General features: G+C 37.1%; 1 protein-coding gene across 6 annotated transcripts in view; it reads right to left on the minus strand.

The window, feature by feature from the left end:
• Positions 1–15,916, minus strand: part of LOC136862726 (protein ST7 homolog) — a 374,644-nt gene that overhangs the window by 115,838 nt on the left and 242,890 nt on the right. The window lies entirely within an intron of this gene.

Below are 15,916 nucleotides of genomic sequence, written 5' to 3' on the forward strand. Positions count from 1 at the left end.
CAAGTCATATGCCCAAATTATCTGTTGAAAGATATAACCTTTGCATTATAGTTGCACTCATTTCTTTCACTGCAGGAATAAGCATGATAAACTTGTACAGCATACTTTTATGCAGCTGTTACCGAAGGGATATCACTATTCTAACTTCTTCCCCTTTCAGGGTAGTTTATTTTCACAACAAATTGCAATGAGAAAGATGACAAGACAATCCTTCATTTAAATGTATAAACATGCATTTCAATTGAATCAATTATTTCAGAAACCAGTCAAGCGCCAAGTCTGTCATTTTTGGGAAAATGAAAAACACTGTCTAGCATTAGACAAAATGTTATGGTAGGAGTTTTAATATTTTAGCTTGAAAGAATTATATTATATCTTTTAATACTTTCTATGTATGGAAAATTACTCTGTGCTTATTAACTTTGCAGTAAAAAATTTGAAAATTTTTCCACTTACTTGGTTTCTGAAATAAACAAATGTTGCAAACATATTTTTATGGGATAATTCGTGAATTTTGAAAGGATTTTGTCATAAAACCCATATTTGCTCCTTTTTTTTTTTTTTGCTAGTTGGATACTGGCCGCACTTAAGCGACTGCAGCTATCGAGCTCGGTAAAACCCATATTTGGGAAAATATAAAATATTTTAATAGTTTTAGACTACATAGTTGATACAAATGTAATTATTAAATGGATGAAATCTGCAATGCCTGATCATCATGACAGGAGGTAATCAATCCTCATAAACAAACTCCACAGCACATTCTGTCTCTGTAATAGGCCATTGTAAAATGCTGTCATAAAAGTGTTCATATCCCATCAGGTAAGGTTTTAAGGCATTTAGGTCACGTATCTTCTTTATATTGATGGGCACAAACAAACTGTAACAAAGAATAATGTAGGGCTCACAACAGGTAGGCCTACTTCCTTGCCTGAGTAAGAAATGTAACTTTCTCCTTTTACCGTTGAATTTCGAATAATATTACACGTGTGAGTTTGTTTGTCTACCACTCCTCATTTCCTTTTAGATACAGGTTCGTCTTCTGAACTTTCAGACATATCACTAAGATTATAAAAACACTGCACTAAACAAAAGAAACACTTTTTCAATCAGTTGTTCGCAAAACTATGAACAAGCAATTCCAGAAACACAACAATAACAATAAAAACAGCTGAACAGCTGGCTATTCTGGACTCAGAGCAGCAGCGCCAACCGGCAAGGTGCGGCACATAACAATATGTACCAGCAGTTTACTGCAGAAACCAGCCAAGCGATGTCACTTAACTGCTTTCTGAACTAAGTACGAAATTCAACGTAATGCCCGACCATTATAGGAGGATGTTTCTTGACTGGTTTCAGCACCAAAATGTGCGTATACCCTCTTAGTAACATATTCAGCAATTAACTCATTTTTTTTCCTTCATTTTTTGGCACTTGACTGCTTTCTGAAATAATCGATTCAATTGTTCTTGACAGTATCACCAGATGAAGTATGTACCAATTCAAATCAGCAGATTTCAATCAACAAGAGTAGGTAAGTAAGGGATTTTCCAAATTACCTTGATCTTGCTTGGTTTGATGATTATCGTCCTGAACATTATAAAATCAATAATAAATACTACTACACGGCTTCATCTTGGCGACAATATTTGGGTCTTACTCCAGGAAAGCTAACTGAATTAAAATATTAACATTTCATTTATTCTGACCAATGGGAAAAAACCTAGAACCTGGGTGTCTCTAAAAACCAGGAAGGAAAGGAGGAAGAGTGTGGAGGAACTATGATGAAACATGTAATAAAAATTTAAGACATCCACTGCCTATGCTCAGAGTGGTGGAGTGGAAAAATAAGTGCATCATTTAAACTGTTAATGCAAAATATCTTCAAAACGATGCATTTGATAAATAAATGGATTCAATACAATTTAACTGACGGAAGAGGAAAAACAAATAATATACCGTGCATTTTATCTGAAGGATGTTTTCAAGGTTATTTGAAGGTCAATACATGCTTTTAAAGCAAAACTTATACATACTTATTTTTATGAATATTATTTGTAATCAAAGGAATAACTTTTGAATGAACCCTTGTTTGATACAGCATGCAATTTCAAAATCATTAGTAATAATAATGTTATTGGCTTTATGTCCCACTAACTACTTTTATGGTTTTTCAGTACACCAAGGTGTCCGAAATTAGTCCTTCAGGAGTTCTTTTACATGCCAGTAAATCTACCAACATGAGGATGGCTTATTTGAGCACTTTCAAATACCACCAGACTGAGTCAGGAACAAACCTGCCATGTTGGGGTCAGAAAGCCAGCGTCTCAACTGTCTGAGCCAGTCAGGCCAGCACAGACTAGGAAGGTAACAATTGAAATAAACAAAAGTCATACAGTAAACTACTAACTCGCTAGACAACTAAATAGTATTACAAAAAGAAAATACAGTAAGTAAGCAATTACACATTTTATTGAACACACAGAGTGCACATACCAGTGCCCAAGTCAAATTGTGGCAGTGCTTGGAGAGTAACTGCACATGAAAAGATACACTTTGCAAAAAAAAAGGCACCAATCTGAGCATTCATTAGGCTCATCTGATTGAATTATGTTAATGATTCTTATTTTGACAGATTATGAAAACGCAGATGCTTATCAATAAATAGTATGACATTCTTGTGTCAAGTTTTACTTTTAAATTATCAGCAACACTAAGTGCTACACAGAAAAATGGTTCATCCTGAAGTTGTTTCATTGTTTGCAAGGAATAGCAACACAAAGTGCCAATTTAGTTCTAAAAAAGTTAGTAGTATACAGTATGCCCCATTTATCTCAATTGCTACTAATCCAATATGTGTGTAAAACTACATACTACACAAAGAAAATGGTTCAATCAAATGTTGGTTCTTTCTTTATAAGGAACAACTACACAAAGTAAACAATATAAGTTTCTGTTTTAGTTCCCCCCCCCCCCCAAATGGTTTTTGTTTTGCTAGTTGCTTTACGTCGCACCGACACAGATAGGTCTTACGGCGAGGATGGGATAGGAAAGGCCTAGGAGTGGGGAGGAAGTGGCCGTGGCCTTAATTAAGGTACAGCCCCAGCATTTGCCTGGTGTGAAAATGGGAAACCACGGAAAACCATCTTCAGGGCTGCCGACAGTGGAATTCGAACCCACTATCTCCTGAATGCAAGCTCATAGCCGCGTGCCCCTGACCGCACGATCAACTTGCCCAGTTCCCAATGGTTTAATGTTGCACTATTACATGGGAGGATTTCAACGAAATAAGGGTGGGGGAAAGCGCTAGGATTGGGAAGAAAGCAACCATGGCCTCAATTATCTCTTTCGTGCCATTAATGCCCAAAAGTGCCTGGGTGCATTATCTGCACACAAATGCCACGTATGTGTAGGTTTTGTAGTTTTTTCAGATATGAAGAATTTATAAAGCATTTATGAATATGCAGTACAATCTATAAGGCTTAGCAAATAAAAGTGTAATGAAATCTGTCTTGAACTTAAGGAAGCGCTGGTAAGCTTTTCATTTGTAAAACATGGTGGGATTCAGTACTGCAGAAATTGAAACTGACAATATAGGCTAAGAAAGCAACTTAGAATCATTTAGTAGTGGTATTTAGTGAGTGAAGAACATATCAAAGACGACAATTTTAGTGATAACAGTGATGCAAGTGAAAACGTAAGTCAAGAAATTGTACCTAATGGCAACGCTCCAGCAATTTAGGTAACAAACATTTGTTCTGTTACTCTGAATGATTTTGTAGGTGATGTTGGACCTGTCCATAATTTGTAAAGTGGATCACGAGAGAAAGATAATTTTTTACATATGCTTGGAGGGGACAAACTATTCAATGACATAACTAAGTGCACAAATATCAATGCAGCATTAAAAGAGGTAAATTCTGATAAAATAGATACAGAATGGGGCGACACTTGGTCGGAGGAAGTAAAAGCTTACACTGAATTTTTATATACATGGTCCACTTCCAGAATCTCGTGATTATTGATTTAGTCCAGATATTGAGTGTTCTGTAATAAAATAATTTTAAAAACTGTATATCTTTCAGGAGATACAAGATTCTCACAAAATATTTTCATATTGGCCAGAGATGATCCCTTTTATGACATGCTCCAAAAAGTTTCCCCACTCTTGCAAATAATGGACAGCTTCCAGTACATATACAATCAAGGCAGAGAATTAGCAATTGATGAGGCAATGATCCCATTTTAAGGATGCAGTGTCATGAAATAAAAAATAAAAGAGAAACCAGTGAACTGGGGTTCCAATGTATGGACTGTTGCCACTCCAAAAGGCTCTGTTCTCAAAAGCAATTTCTATCATGATAAAAACAAACCCAGAACAAACGACATGCTGTTGGATAAAAAGGTCGTCATGAATTTGTTAGAAGGTAGGTTAGGGTCAAATCATCAATGTTTATTTTGATAATTTCTTCTTATCCGTGGGACTACTACAACACTTATATGACAGCTGAGTATATGTATGCTCAACCACAAGACCAAATCGTAGAGACTAGCCAGCTGAACTAAAAAATCCTCGATCTCTAAAACTGAAAGAGGAGAAAGTAAAATAGTTTAAGTGAGTGATGCGACATCTTCAGTTTGCATGACGACAGGGACATCTGTGCTATTTTCTCAAACTGTGGACCAAATGTAACAGTTGAATTAAAAAGAATTAAAAAAGAAATTACTGTTCCATGCCTTGCACTGAACACTGAAATAGTGAATAGTTTTATACCATACAATGACACTAATCAACCAGCACCTTTCAAACATGATCATACTCAAGGAAACTTTGGACTTTTACTCTACACACAGATGAAAATATTTTATCAGGGAAGCATTTTGATCGCAAACGATCGTTACCCTTGTCAATTCTTTCTCCCAAAAATCTCCATAATATTACCAAGATATCTGGAAGAAAGTAGATTTGTGCATGCTGCGCATCTATTAGCAGAAAAGTAGCATAAGGAAGAGGGATCTAGATAACATGGGAATGTGATAACTGCAGCCTACCTCTGTATTGAGTAGGATGCTTTCTCTAGTATCACCAAAAGGTGGGGAGGAGGTGGAAGTTTGAACCAAAAGCCTTATGACTCCATGAAGAGAGATATGGATGTGATGATATGTATTCTAAAAATATGAATGTGAATACACTGTGGTCAATAATCTTCATTATATTTAACTTTTCTTTAACCAATGGACTCTGGTTCAATATTTCTAAATAATAGGTTAAAACCAGGGCAAAAGTGGCTTGAAAATAAGGGCACAGAAGGTTTCTCAAGAGAGTTATTCTTGAGTTATTTTGCATTATCACACTAAATGGTTCACCCTATATAATATATAACTCTAATTATAATTACTACCTAGTCACAAGTACATTACAAACTACCCGTCACCTTTTTCTTCTGCAACACCATCGAGTGGCATACATTATGCTTACTTAAGCACATGTAAGAAAGGAAAACCTCTCCTACAGTCTCCAAAGTCTCCCATGATCACTGAATGAGGAGATTATGAAAACTGTGTAGCAGTAAGAGCATTGCACACGAGAGGAAGACAAATTTCAGACATTTTTTATATCCTTAAGAAACTTGGCATCAGCTGAATGTTTGTCCATCAAACAATGAATTGCTTCAATGAGACTGACAAGATGTCTGACCATCCTTGTTCTGCTGTTTCCAAGGTCTGCTAGGATCAAGATCATATACGAAAACAAACGGTAATGGCAAGAGAGTCGAGTTTCGAGACAATGTCCAGAGTGGTAAGATGTGACTTTGGTTTCACACAATTTTATTGTAGCTCTGGGTATTTCATAACACACTGAAGGAGCACAGGCTGGTCAAATACTAAGCTGAACTTAACATGAGGTCTTGCTCACTTTCATACATTTAACTCTTCAGACTGGCCATTTTTTGCTAATTTTGGATTTTTAAATTAAATACTGGTTTTGAACTTAGGTAATTTCACTATATTTGAGTTCATACTTTCTACTTCATATCTGTAAAACCTGTGATAAAATAGATAGATTCCTAGTGGATTCAAATTACTGTAGTAGGTTTTTTTAAGTTCAACATATACCTTTACCAGTAACTAAAAAAATGTGGTTGATATTTTGTTTGTTTTTTAGGCCATTCAGAACTGTTTGTAAAAAAGATACATCTATGTAATAATTAGTACATAAACAATCTGTTAGGTCTGTTCAGTTGGTATAATAGCTTTGTGTGTGATACAGTTCAAAACACAGTGGCACATAAAGACCAACATCACATACTTCACAGAACCACCTGCTTCCTTTTCTCAGTATTTTCACTTTATAATCAATATCACTGTCATCAATATCTGATCCTGAATAGACATATAACACTTCCAACAAATCACTGTCATTCAGTCTATGTTTGCGCGCAGCCACCATTACATGCACATCGCTGTCGAGTCGACAGCTGCCATCTGATGATACAGATGTTGATTCCATAGGGAACCTGAAATATTTGTCCTGAATGAGTAAATTTATAATACCAATATAGTTGGTCCATTATTGGACATTATAAATTATCCAGCTAACTCATTCCTGCACTATGACAGTGCATTGGCACTGGAAAAATATTTTTGAAAATGATACAAAGTCTCGCATAGTGCATGGTACTGCTGGTGGCTCCAAGTAGCCTATGCAGTGGCCTCCAGAGTATACATTAGTCATGCATCTTGGTAGATGTGCTATTTACCAACTGATGAGCCCAACTTAGCACACTGGGGCAAAACGCTGGCAACCAGGAATGAATTAGCTGGATAATTTATATTGTCCAATAACGAACCAACTATACTGGTATTATAGCTGCCATCTATAATTTTTTTTAGAACTATATGAACCAAACCTTACACTGCAGTGCCAATCAACACCAACAGTACGTTTGTTTTGTAGTAACAATGATGAAAACCGGAGAACATGCAGCATGTGGACTTTGTTCTCTGCAATAAATGGCACAGCACGTACGGCCTTCGACCCCAATGTGTTAAGCAGTATATGTAAAAATGTCATCTGGAAATTCTCTTTACTAATCAGGAAATTTTCCCAATTCAAGAGCACTTTCACTGTCAAAATGACTGTGTCTCTAACCCAGATGCAGTAACAGCTGGTCAAGGGCTCACAAAATTCAAAGAGCTCATTAGCCAGCATCAATGATGGTGAGGAGTTTTCTTTTACAATAGATTAACGGGTATTTACTTTTGCAGGGAAGGTGTCAAAATATCCGCTGAAGTGTACTGAAAAAGAGTAATGTTCTGTCGCAAAGCCTTTAAATCAAACTTTGCCCATGGTGCAGAATTGGAGTTTTCAACAGAACTCTGCTACAGCACACAGGACTAACAATCCTCAAGAATGTTTGCATGAAAATGTTCACGATTACATTTCTGTTACTGACTGATCATCTGGTAGTCCAGATCACAATCCTTCGGATTACAAATCGAGGTCAGTGCTCGAGGAAATGGTCTGCAAGAAGTGACATCCTAATATTGACACTAAAAATTGCCTTGAAGACTGTTGTAGCCAATTTTTCCATAAACATCAACTGTGATGCAATCGATGAGTGGACATGAAGATTAATGCCCCATGTTCTGACAAAAATGAGGACAATTAGAACTGTATACCTAAAATTCCTAACAAAAAAGTAAAACAAGTAAAAATCCCTAAAATTGTATTGAAGAAGAAACCAAAGATCAGGATTTGGGAATTGGAAGAGGAGGATAAAAGAATGGCATTCCAAGACTGTATGAAAAGGAAGTTGCCTAATACGGAAATACGAAGTGGAGAAGAAGGGTGGGACAATTTAAGAGAGACATTTGTGGAAGCAGCAATTGAGGAATGCAGGAAAACAAAAGCAAAGGTTAAAGGAAAGGAGACACGGTGGTGGACAGACAAAATAAGAAAAGAAATAAAAGAAAGGAACAAGGTGAAGAAAGAAATGGATAAGGAAAAGCAAAAAACATATCAAGTAAAGAGGGGTATCAAGGAAGAAAAGAAGAAATGTTGGGGAGAGTTCACCAACAAAACTGAGCAAGAGAGTCGAGGAAATCAGAAACTATTATACACAGTATTAAAACTGAAAAGAATAAATCAAGAAAAAATCAAGGCATTAGAGAGAGAAAATGGATCCATAGTACATGACGAAAAGGGTCTTCGGAAGGTGATGGCAAAGTATTTTGGAAAACTTTATAATTAGGATGACAGCGTGGAGGAAGAACGAGATAAGAAAATGGAAATAATAGGTGGAGAAAACGAAGAGAACCCGATAACATGGTTGGAACTTGAAAGGGCAGTGAAAGCAATGACCAAAGGTAAAGCAAGTGGAAAAGATGAATTCAATGCTGATATGATTAAGGCAGCAGGAAGCATTGGACTACAGTGGCTATACAGAGCCCTCAATGCCATATGGAAGGATGAAAGGATACCTGAAGATTGGCAACACCACTGTTCAAAAAAGGAAATAGGAAGAAATGTGAAAATTATAGAGGTATAACCATATTATCACATGGGCTAAAAATAATGGAGAAAGTCATAGACAAAAGACTGAGGGATATAATACAAACACAGTTAGAGGAAGAACAATATGGCTTTAGACCAAATAGATCAACAATAGACTTCATATTTACAGTGCGAACGATAATGGAAAAACATCTGGAAAGGAACAAGCAAAGCGTGTTTGTATTTTTGGATTTGGAAAAAGCTTATGATACAGTTAAGAGAAAAGATGTATGGGAATGCCTACTAAAAAGGAATGTACCAAAATCATTAATTAAGAAGATAAAAGGGTTGTATCATGAGAGTAAAAGCAGTGTACAAGTGGGGAGTGGTGACTCTGAAACATTTTATACAAAAGAAAAAGTCTCAAGCAAGGAAGTGCACTGTTGCCATTATTGTTTATTATATTGATGAATGAAATCATAAAACGTGTAAAACAGAGTATCAGTAGTGATGAAGTGAATGCTTTGGTATTTGCAGACGATGTAGTGATGTGGGGAAAGGGAGAAAGGGAAGTACACAGGAGACTGGATATTTGGAATGAAAATCTGAAGGAGTTTGGAATGGTAATTAGTAAAAAGAAAACTGTAGCCATGCACTGTGGAAAAGAGAAAAAGAGAAGCCAAGTGAACATAGGCGGAGAACGGTTAGAGAATGTAGAACAGTTTACATATCTGGGTATCATTATTAATGAAAGTAATGAAATCAACCCTGAAAATAACAGACTAACTAAAGGTACAACATTTTATCATCAAGTCAGGGAGCTTTTATAGGATGACAAAGTACCCAAGAGAATGAAATTAACATTATATAAACAGTATTTTATACCAATCGTAACATACGGACTAGAAACTCTGGTAACTAATACAGGGCAATTCAAAATGATGGACCCAATTTCATACATTTAATCTACGAAATCTAATGAACGTATCATACTGTGAGATATGTGCAAGGAAAGGCAAGCTCTCAAAGTTTAGTCGAGTTTAGATTACATCCCACGTGGTTTCATTTTCAGCCGTTACGAGCGCGCAGGAAGCAAGTAAAGAAAATGGCTGCGGCTGGAGAGCAGAAGTCGTTCTGTGTGCTTGATTACCATGTAAACAAGTCTGTGATTAGTGTTCGACGGCATTTCCGTACCAGGTATGGAACAGACCCACCTACTGGAAAAGCCATTCAGGCGTGGTATGAAAAATTCAGAGACACGGGCTGCATCTGTAAGCGAAAGTAGACTGGCTGTCCTTCGATCGGAGAAGAGACAGTGGAACGTGTTCGCGCCAGTTTCGTGCGGTGTCCGCAGAAGTCCACCTACCAGGCAGCAAGGCAACTTGAACTTCCACAGGCAACTGTTTGACGCATTTTGCGGAAATGTTTATGAAAAAAAACTACTGCTTGCAACTGGTGCAGGACTTAAAAGACACTGATTATGCTGCTCGAGCGTCCTTCTGTGCTGATTTTCTCGCATTAATGGAAGAGGATGGGTTCTCCGAAAGGGTAATTTTCAGTGATGAAGTGACTTTTCACCTTTCCAGGACTGTGAATAGACACAACGTAAGGATCTGGGGAACTTCTAATCCCTATCAAGTTGTGGAACACCAACGTGATTCTCCCAAGGTGAAAGTGTTTTGTGCCATTTCCCATGAGAAGGTTTAAGGACCCTTTTTCTTCATTGAAACTACTGTGACGGAAAATGCTTTTCTTGATATGCTGCAACAATGGCTCCTGCCACAGCTCGAAGAGGATAGTGCAGATTGCATCCTTCAACTGGATGGTGCCCCTCCGCATTACCATGGCAAGGTTCGGAGCCATCTCAACGAGACATTGCCACAATGCCGGATAGGTCGTGCATCTCATGAGGATCAAACTCTCATTCGTTGGCCACCGCGTTCGCCCCGACTTAACCCCATGTGATTTCTTCTTGTGGGGTTTCGTAAAGGATCATGTATAAGTACAACCTCTTCCACTAACATTGGACGACCTTCGTGCCCACATCACAGCAGCCATCACAGAGATTGACCGCAACACACTACACAAGGTTTGGCAGGACACAGACTATCAGCTTGATGTATGTCGTGTTACGTGAGGTGCGCACATAGAACACTTGTGATATGACTGAAAAAAAAAACTTTCAGAGTTTACCGTTCTTAGCACGTGTCTCACATTACGATATGTTTATTAGATTTCACATAATAAATGTATGAAATCGGGTCCATTATTTTGAATTGCCCTGTAAGAGAGAAGATAGTAAGATCCAAGCGGTAGAAATTAAATTTTTAAGAACATCGGTAAAAAAACAAGAAGAGATAGAATTCAAAATATTAAAATGAAAGAAGAGCTAAATATAGAACCATTAGTACAGAACATACAGAAAGCAAGACTGAAATGGTTCAGACATGTAAAAAGAATGGGAAAGGAACAGGTAGCAAGAAGGGAATTGGAAAGAGAAGTGAAGTAAAAGAGACCAGTCGGAAGACCGAGAAGAAGGTGGATGGATCAGATCTGGAAAGACATTAGAGAAGCTGGATTGGATGTGGCGGAAGTAATGGAGCAGGAAAAGTGGAAGGAAAGAAAGGAGTGGAGGAGGCTTGTTAACCACACCCAGGCGACTGGAGTGGGACATTGATGATGATGATGATGACCTAAAATTCCTAGTATAAGAACACTGTTCTTTCATTCCTAAAGATTGAATTTCTCTTTTCAATACTGTACTCCATGCATTGTTGTTATACAGCAGTATTTATGGCCTGAACTGTGCATAAACATTCTTTTTGGACCACAATTAACACTTGTTAACCTTTCTGGATTTCCAGTACTCCATGTTGATGGAGTATGCAGTTCTTCACTCTTCGAACCACTTTGCACCAGGTAGTCTTCATACTCTTTCTGGAAGATACTTTAACCTGTGTATCGAGGTCCTAAATTACTTTTTTCTTGATCCAGTTTCTCAGAGTCACTGGCCAGATCCTTCTTCACTACAGTTGCCCATGAAGTGATATACTTTTAAGTCATGAGAAGACCAAGAATTCTTCAAGATATTTGCTTGTTTAACATTCAAGATAGATGTCCACAAAACATAAGATTGCACTTCCTCATAACATTTTTTTTTTTTTACAGTTGGCTTTATCCCTTTACAAATAAAAAAGCCTTATATAGTCCTCCTTTCCATTACAAAAAAAAGTCTATTTTAGATGGGACATGGCCAGACTTTACTAAGGCCGTGACATTGGAGATCCGACAATGTCGCTTGGAGTCAAGCATTTGACTTCTGTGTTCGTAATTTGTAAACAAGTCTAACGTGGTGTATCATAGTATTTTGTGTTGTGTGTGAATTAACTTCATGGCATTGTTTAAAATTCAGAGTATACTGATTATATTTTATGTGTTATAGTTTAAAACATCAACCTACATGCTATTTGGTTTCCTGGAACGGCATTAATTTACGGCAAAGGTGAGCTTTCTCATGTTACAATATGTATAAGAGTGACAATCCACATTGTTTTTAAAGCCATTCTGTGTTTGTATTTTTAAAATCGAGTAGTTTAAAAGAGCGGCATGATTGTGTTATTTTATTTTACATTGCACAAGTATGACAAATATGACAACCACAACTAAAGCTAGGCTTAATTTCAGATATGTTCCTTCATGCTCCAGCAACTATGATTCTAATCAAGAAGGATACATTTCAGTGTTCAGATTTCCTAAGGATGATGCAGTGAAAGCTTCTTGGTTGAAATGTATCCCCATAGACAACTGGAACCCTACTTCATCTAGTGTAGTCTGTGCGAAACACTTTGCTCCTGAAGATGTGGAAATATATGAGACTTACATTGATCACAATGGTGAAAGGAAAACAAGGAAAAAAGATAGGCCTACATTAAAGCCTGGTGCTCTCCCTAGGATTTTCCCAAACCTTCCCTATTATTTAACCAAAACCAGTCCACCCACAAGAAAAACTCCAGATGATAGGCGTAAAGAAATTCAGAAAAGAGAAGAGGAGGAATTTCAAAAACTTGTTGAACAAGACAAAATTGTAGATTTTGTAGCCTTAAAAGATTGTAAAACCCTCCTTGCTGACTGTTTAGGAAACAGATGGTTGACAGAAAGTAGTGAAAATGAATTTGTATTTTACATTCTGTCAATCAATGAGGTACCAAAAGTTGAGGTAGCAGTAAAAGTGTCAGTGTTGTTGGAGCTATCAGTGTTTGTGAAAGGGGAAAATGTAGGTAAGGATGATCCCTTATTAAAGGGAAAGTTAAAGAAGTGGTCACAACTCAGGGACATTCTGAACAATTATTGTGAATGCCATGCAAATAATGAGTTGGAACCTCAGGTGCATTACAAGAAAATGGTTAACCATATCAAAGGCCAGCTGTCAGATCTTGAGACTTTCATTGAATCTCACTCAGATGAAGAATTTTCAGACTCGAAACAAGCAGTGTTTTTAAGCCATCAGTTTCAGCTCTTGTGTGTGTCCAAGAAGTTATATTCCTGCCTTCTTTTTCAGTTTTCATTTCTAATTTACTACATATCTTCTTCCTGTTATGCTGCTATTCGCAGTCAAAACATTATGTTCCTTCCTCATTCTAGACATCTCAAACGCATAGCAAATGCATTACATGTGTCACCTGATAAAGATAATGACAGTTTTCTGAAGAGTATAGCACGCTGTCTTTCTGTAAGACAGCGATATGTAAATCTCCTTTTGGATGAAATGTATGTTAACTCATATTGCCAGTATAAGTCAGGTGTTGTGCATGGCCATGCTCAGAATCAAACAGGAAAGTTGGCTAGAACCATTCAGGCCTTTATGATAAGTTCTGTTTTTGGGAGTGTTTCTGCTGTAGTTGCACTGGTGCCAGTAAAAAAATTTAACAGGTGATGACTTAGCTATCTTGACAAAAAAAATGCTATAAGTACTGTCCAAAATTGCAGTTGTACTGTGCTTAGCATTATTTCTGATAATAATCGGATAAATCGCAACATGTTTTCTGTTCTAGGTGGAAGTTTAAATTATAAGATGCCCAACCCAAACTGTGATTCTTATATTTACTTTTTATTTGATACTGTTCATCTCCTTAAATCTGTCAGAAATAATTGGTTAAATCTGTGTGATGAAGCTAAAACCTTCTTTTATCCCAAATTTGATCCAGCTGTTGGTCATGGTTGTTCAGTTTTCAAAGCCCAGTTTTCAGTGTTGAGAGAACTGTACAAGTTAGAGTCCAACAAGTTATTGAAGTGTGCCTCTAGACTTAATTACAAGTCAGTGTTTCCATCAGTCATAGAGAGGCAGAACGTGGCTCTTGCTTGTAATATTTTTTGTAATGAGACAATTACAGCAGTGTCTACAAGGGGCTATTCTGAAGTAGAACATTTTCTTAACTTGATTAATAGATGGTGGACAGTTATGAACATTAAGAGCAAGTCAGTTGGAAGCAGAAAGAGAGAAGTGGATGCTTCTCCATTCACATCAAGAGACGATATCAGATTACAGTTTCTTGAAGAATTTGTGAATTGGTTGAGGACATGGTTTAATATGACCTTGCAATACGGTCGTCTTTCAATAGACACTTTCAGGGCTCTCATACAAACAACAAGTGCCATGAGTGAGTTGATAAGCTTTTGTTTAGATCTACCTGAAGTCGAGTATGTGTTGCCAGGAAAGTTTCAAACCGATAAACTTGAGAAGAGATTTAGTTCTTATAGACAATTGTGTTGTGCTAATTATAACGTATCTGTTTTGCAAGTTTTTGAAGCTGAGAAGAAGATAAGAGTGCAGTGTTTGCTAGGATTAAGGTCTGCAAAATATATAGAAATATACTTAAGCAAGGATATGTTTGAATTAGATTCCGATTCATTGAACATAACTGACGAAACAGATGTATGCAGTGAATTTTCCAGTGTGCTAGTTAAAGTAAATGAAATAGAAGTAGACTTTGATAACATGTTCCCTGTCATTTACATTTCAGGTTATGTAGCTTTTAAGTTAGCCAGTCAACTTAATTGTAGGCACTGTATCTCAAACATATCAAATGAAACAGTGGAAAATGACATGTTTAATAGCTTAAACAGAGGTGGGTTATCGGTCCCATCAGAATTACTCTTAAATGTGTGTACAAGTGTATATAAGATCATTCAGATTTTAATCTCTGAGGAATATCACCTAGCATTCCTTCAGAGTAAGAATTAGAAATGTGTATTGATTCAGCTTGCTAGGCAAAGTGTAAGTGATACAAGTGAGTGCTGTTCATATTGTGAAAAACCTCTACATGAACTTCTCTGTCTATCTTTGCCCTATTTTGCAAATATTTTGACCAACAACTACACAAAACATGTTAATGATGCTGATGCCATGGTTAAGAGTTCTGGCAAGAAAAGAAAACTGATGACGCTGGAGTGATTATGTTGTAAGTTGATTCCCAATGTTAGGAATGTATTTTGATGGACATAGGATTGTATTGTTTTTTTCTAGTTGTAGCCATATGTTTGTTTATTCTCATATTTACATTGATGTATTTATTTCAATGTTCACCTTGTTTTATATGTATCCAATGAAAACTGCTCTTCCAGCAACGTTTTATTTGAGAAAACATCATTGAAGGTTAACTTCCCATATGTTACAAGTAAGACTCCAAAGAGTAGCAGTACAGTGTTGCCAAGTTTCAGTGTCACGGCCTTTAGTGTAGTCTGGCCATGGATGGGACCTTATCTATACATGTTTCAGCCTATCTAAAGGCCATCCTCAGTAGAAGCTCAAATATTATATTTATGCAAAGTGATAACCATCAATATGGAATGAGATGTACAACATGCAATGGTAACAGCATCCCGGCTAATAAGAAAGCAAACCTTTACTGTGATTTGAAGATAAAGGTTGCCAAATTAGGTAAAGATTTATATTTTTTGCGGCGAATAGGACAAGAATGGAAGAGGTTCTGGTCTCTAAAGTTCATACTGACAGACAAGACTCAGAAACTCACCCTTAAAGCTGAAGTCCTAGAAAAATGTGTGATACCAGTCCTACTATATGGATGCCAAACCTGGGCGGTAACACTAAAACAAAGGAAAATGATCCAGATATGCCAGCGCAAAATGGAAAGAAAAATACTCCAGGTATCATTGAGAGACAGAATACGGAACGAAGATATACGAAGGAGAACCGGCATGAAAGACGCTCCGACGATAGCCGATCAGCTAAAGTGGAAATGGGGAGGACACGTAGCGAGACTGGAGCAAAATCGATGGACCTACAAAATGACAATGTGGGATCCCAGACAAGGAAGACGGAACGTGGGAAGGCAAAGAACTAGATGGGCAGACTGGTTTGCGAGATGGGGAGGAAAACAATGGACAAGAACAGCAAAGATA

This window comes from Anabrus simplex, chromosome 2, assembly GCF_040414725.1.
Source record: "Anabrus simplex isolate iqAnaSimp1 chromosome 2, ASM4041472v1, whole genome shotgun sequence".
In the NCBI taxonomy this organism is placed as follows: domain Eukaryota; kingdom Metazoa; phylum Arthropoda; class Insecta; order Orthoptera; family Tettigoniidae; genus Anabrus; species Anabrus simplex.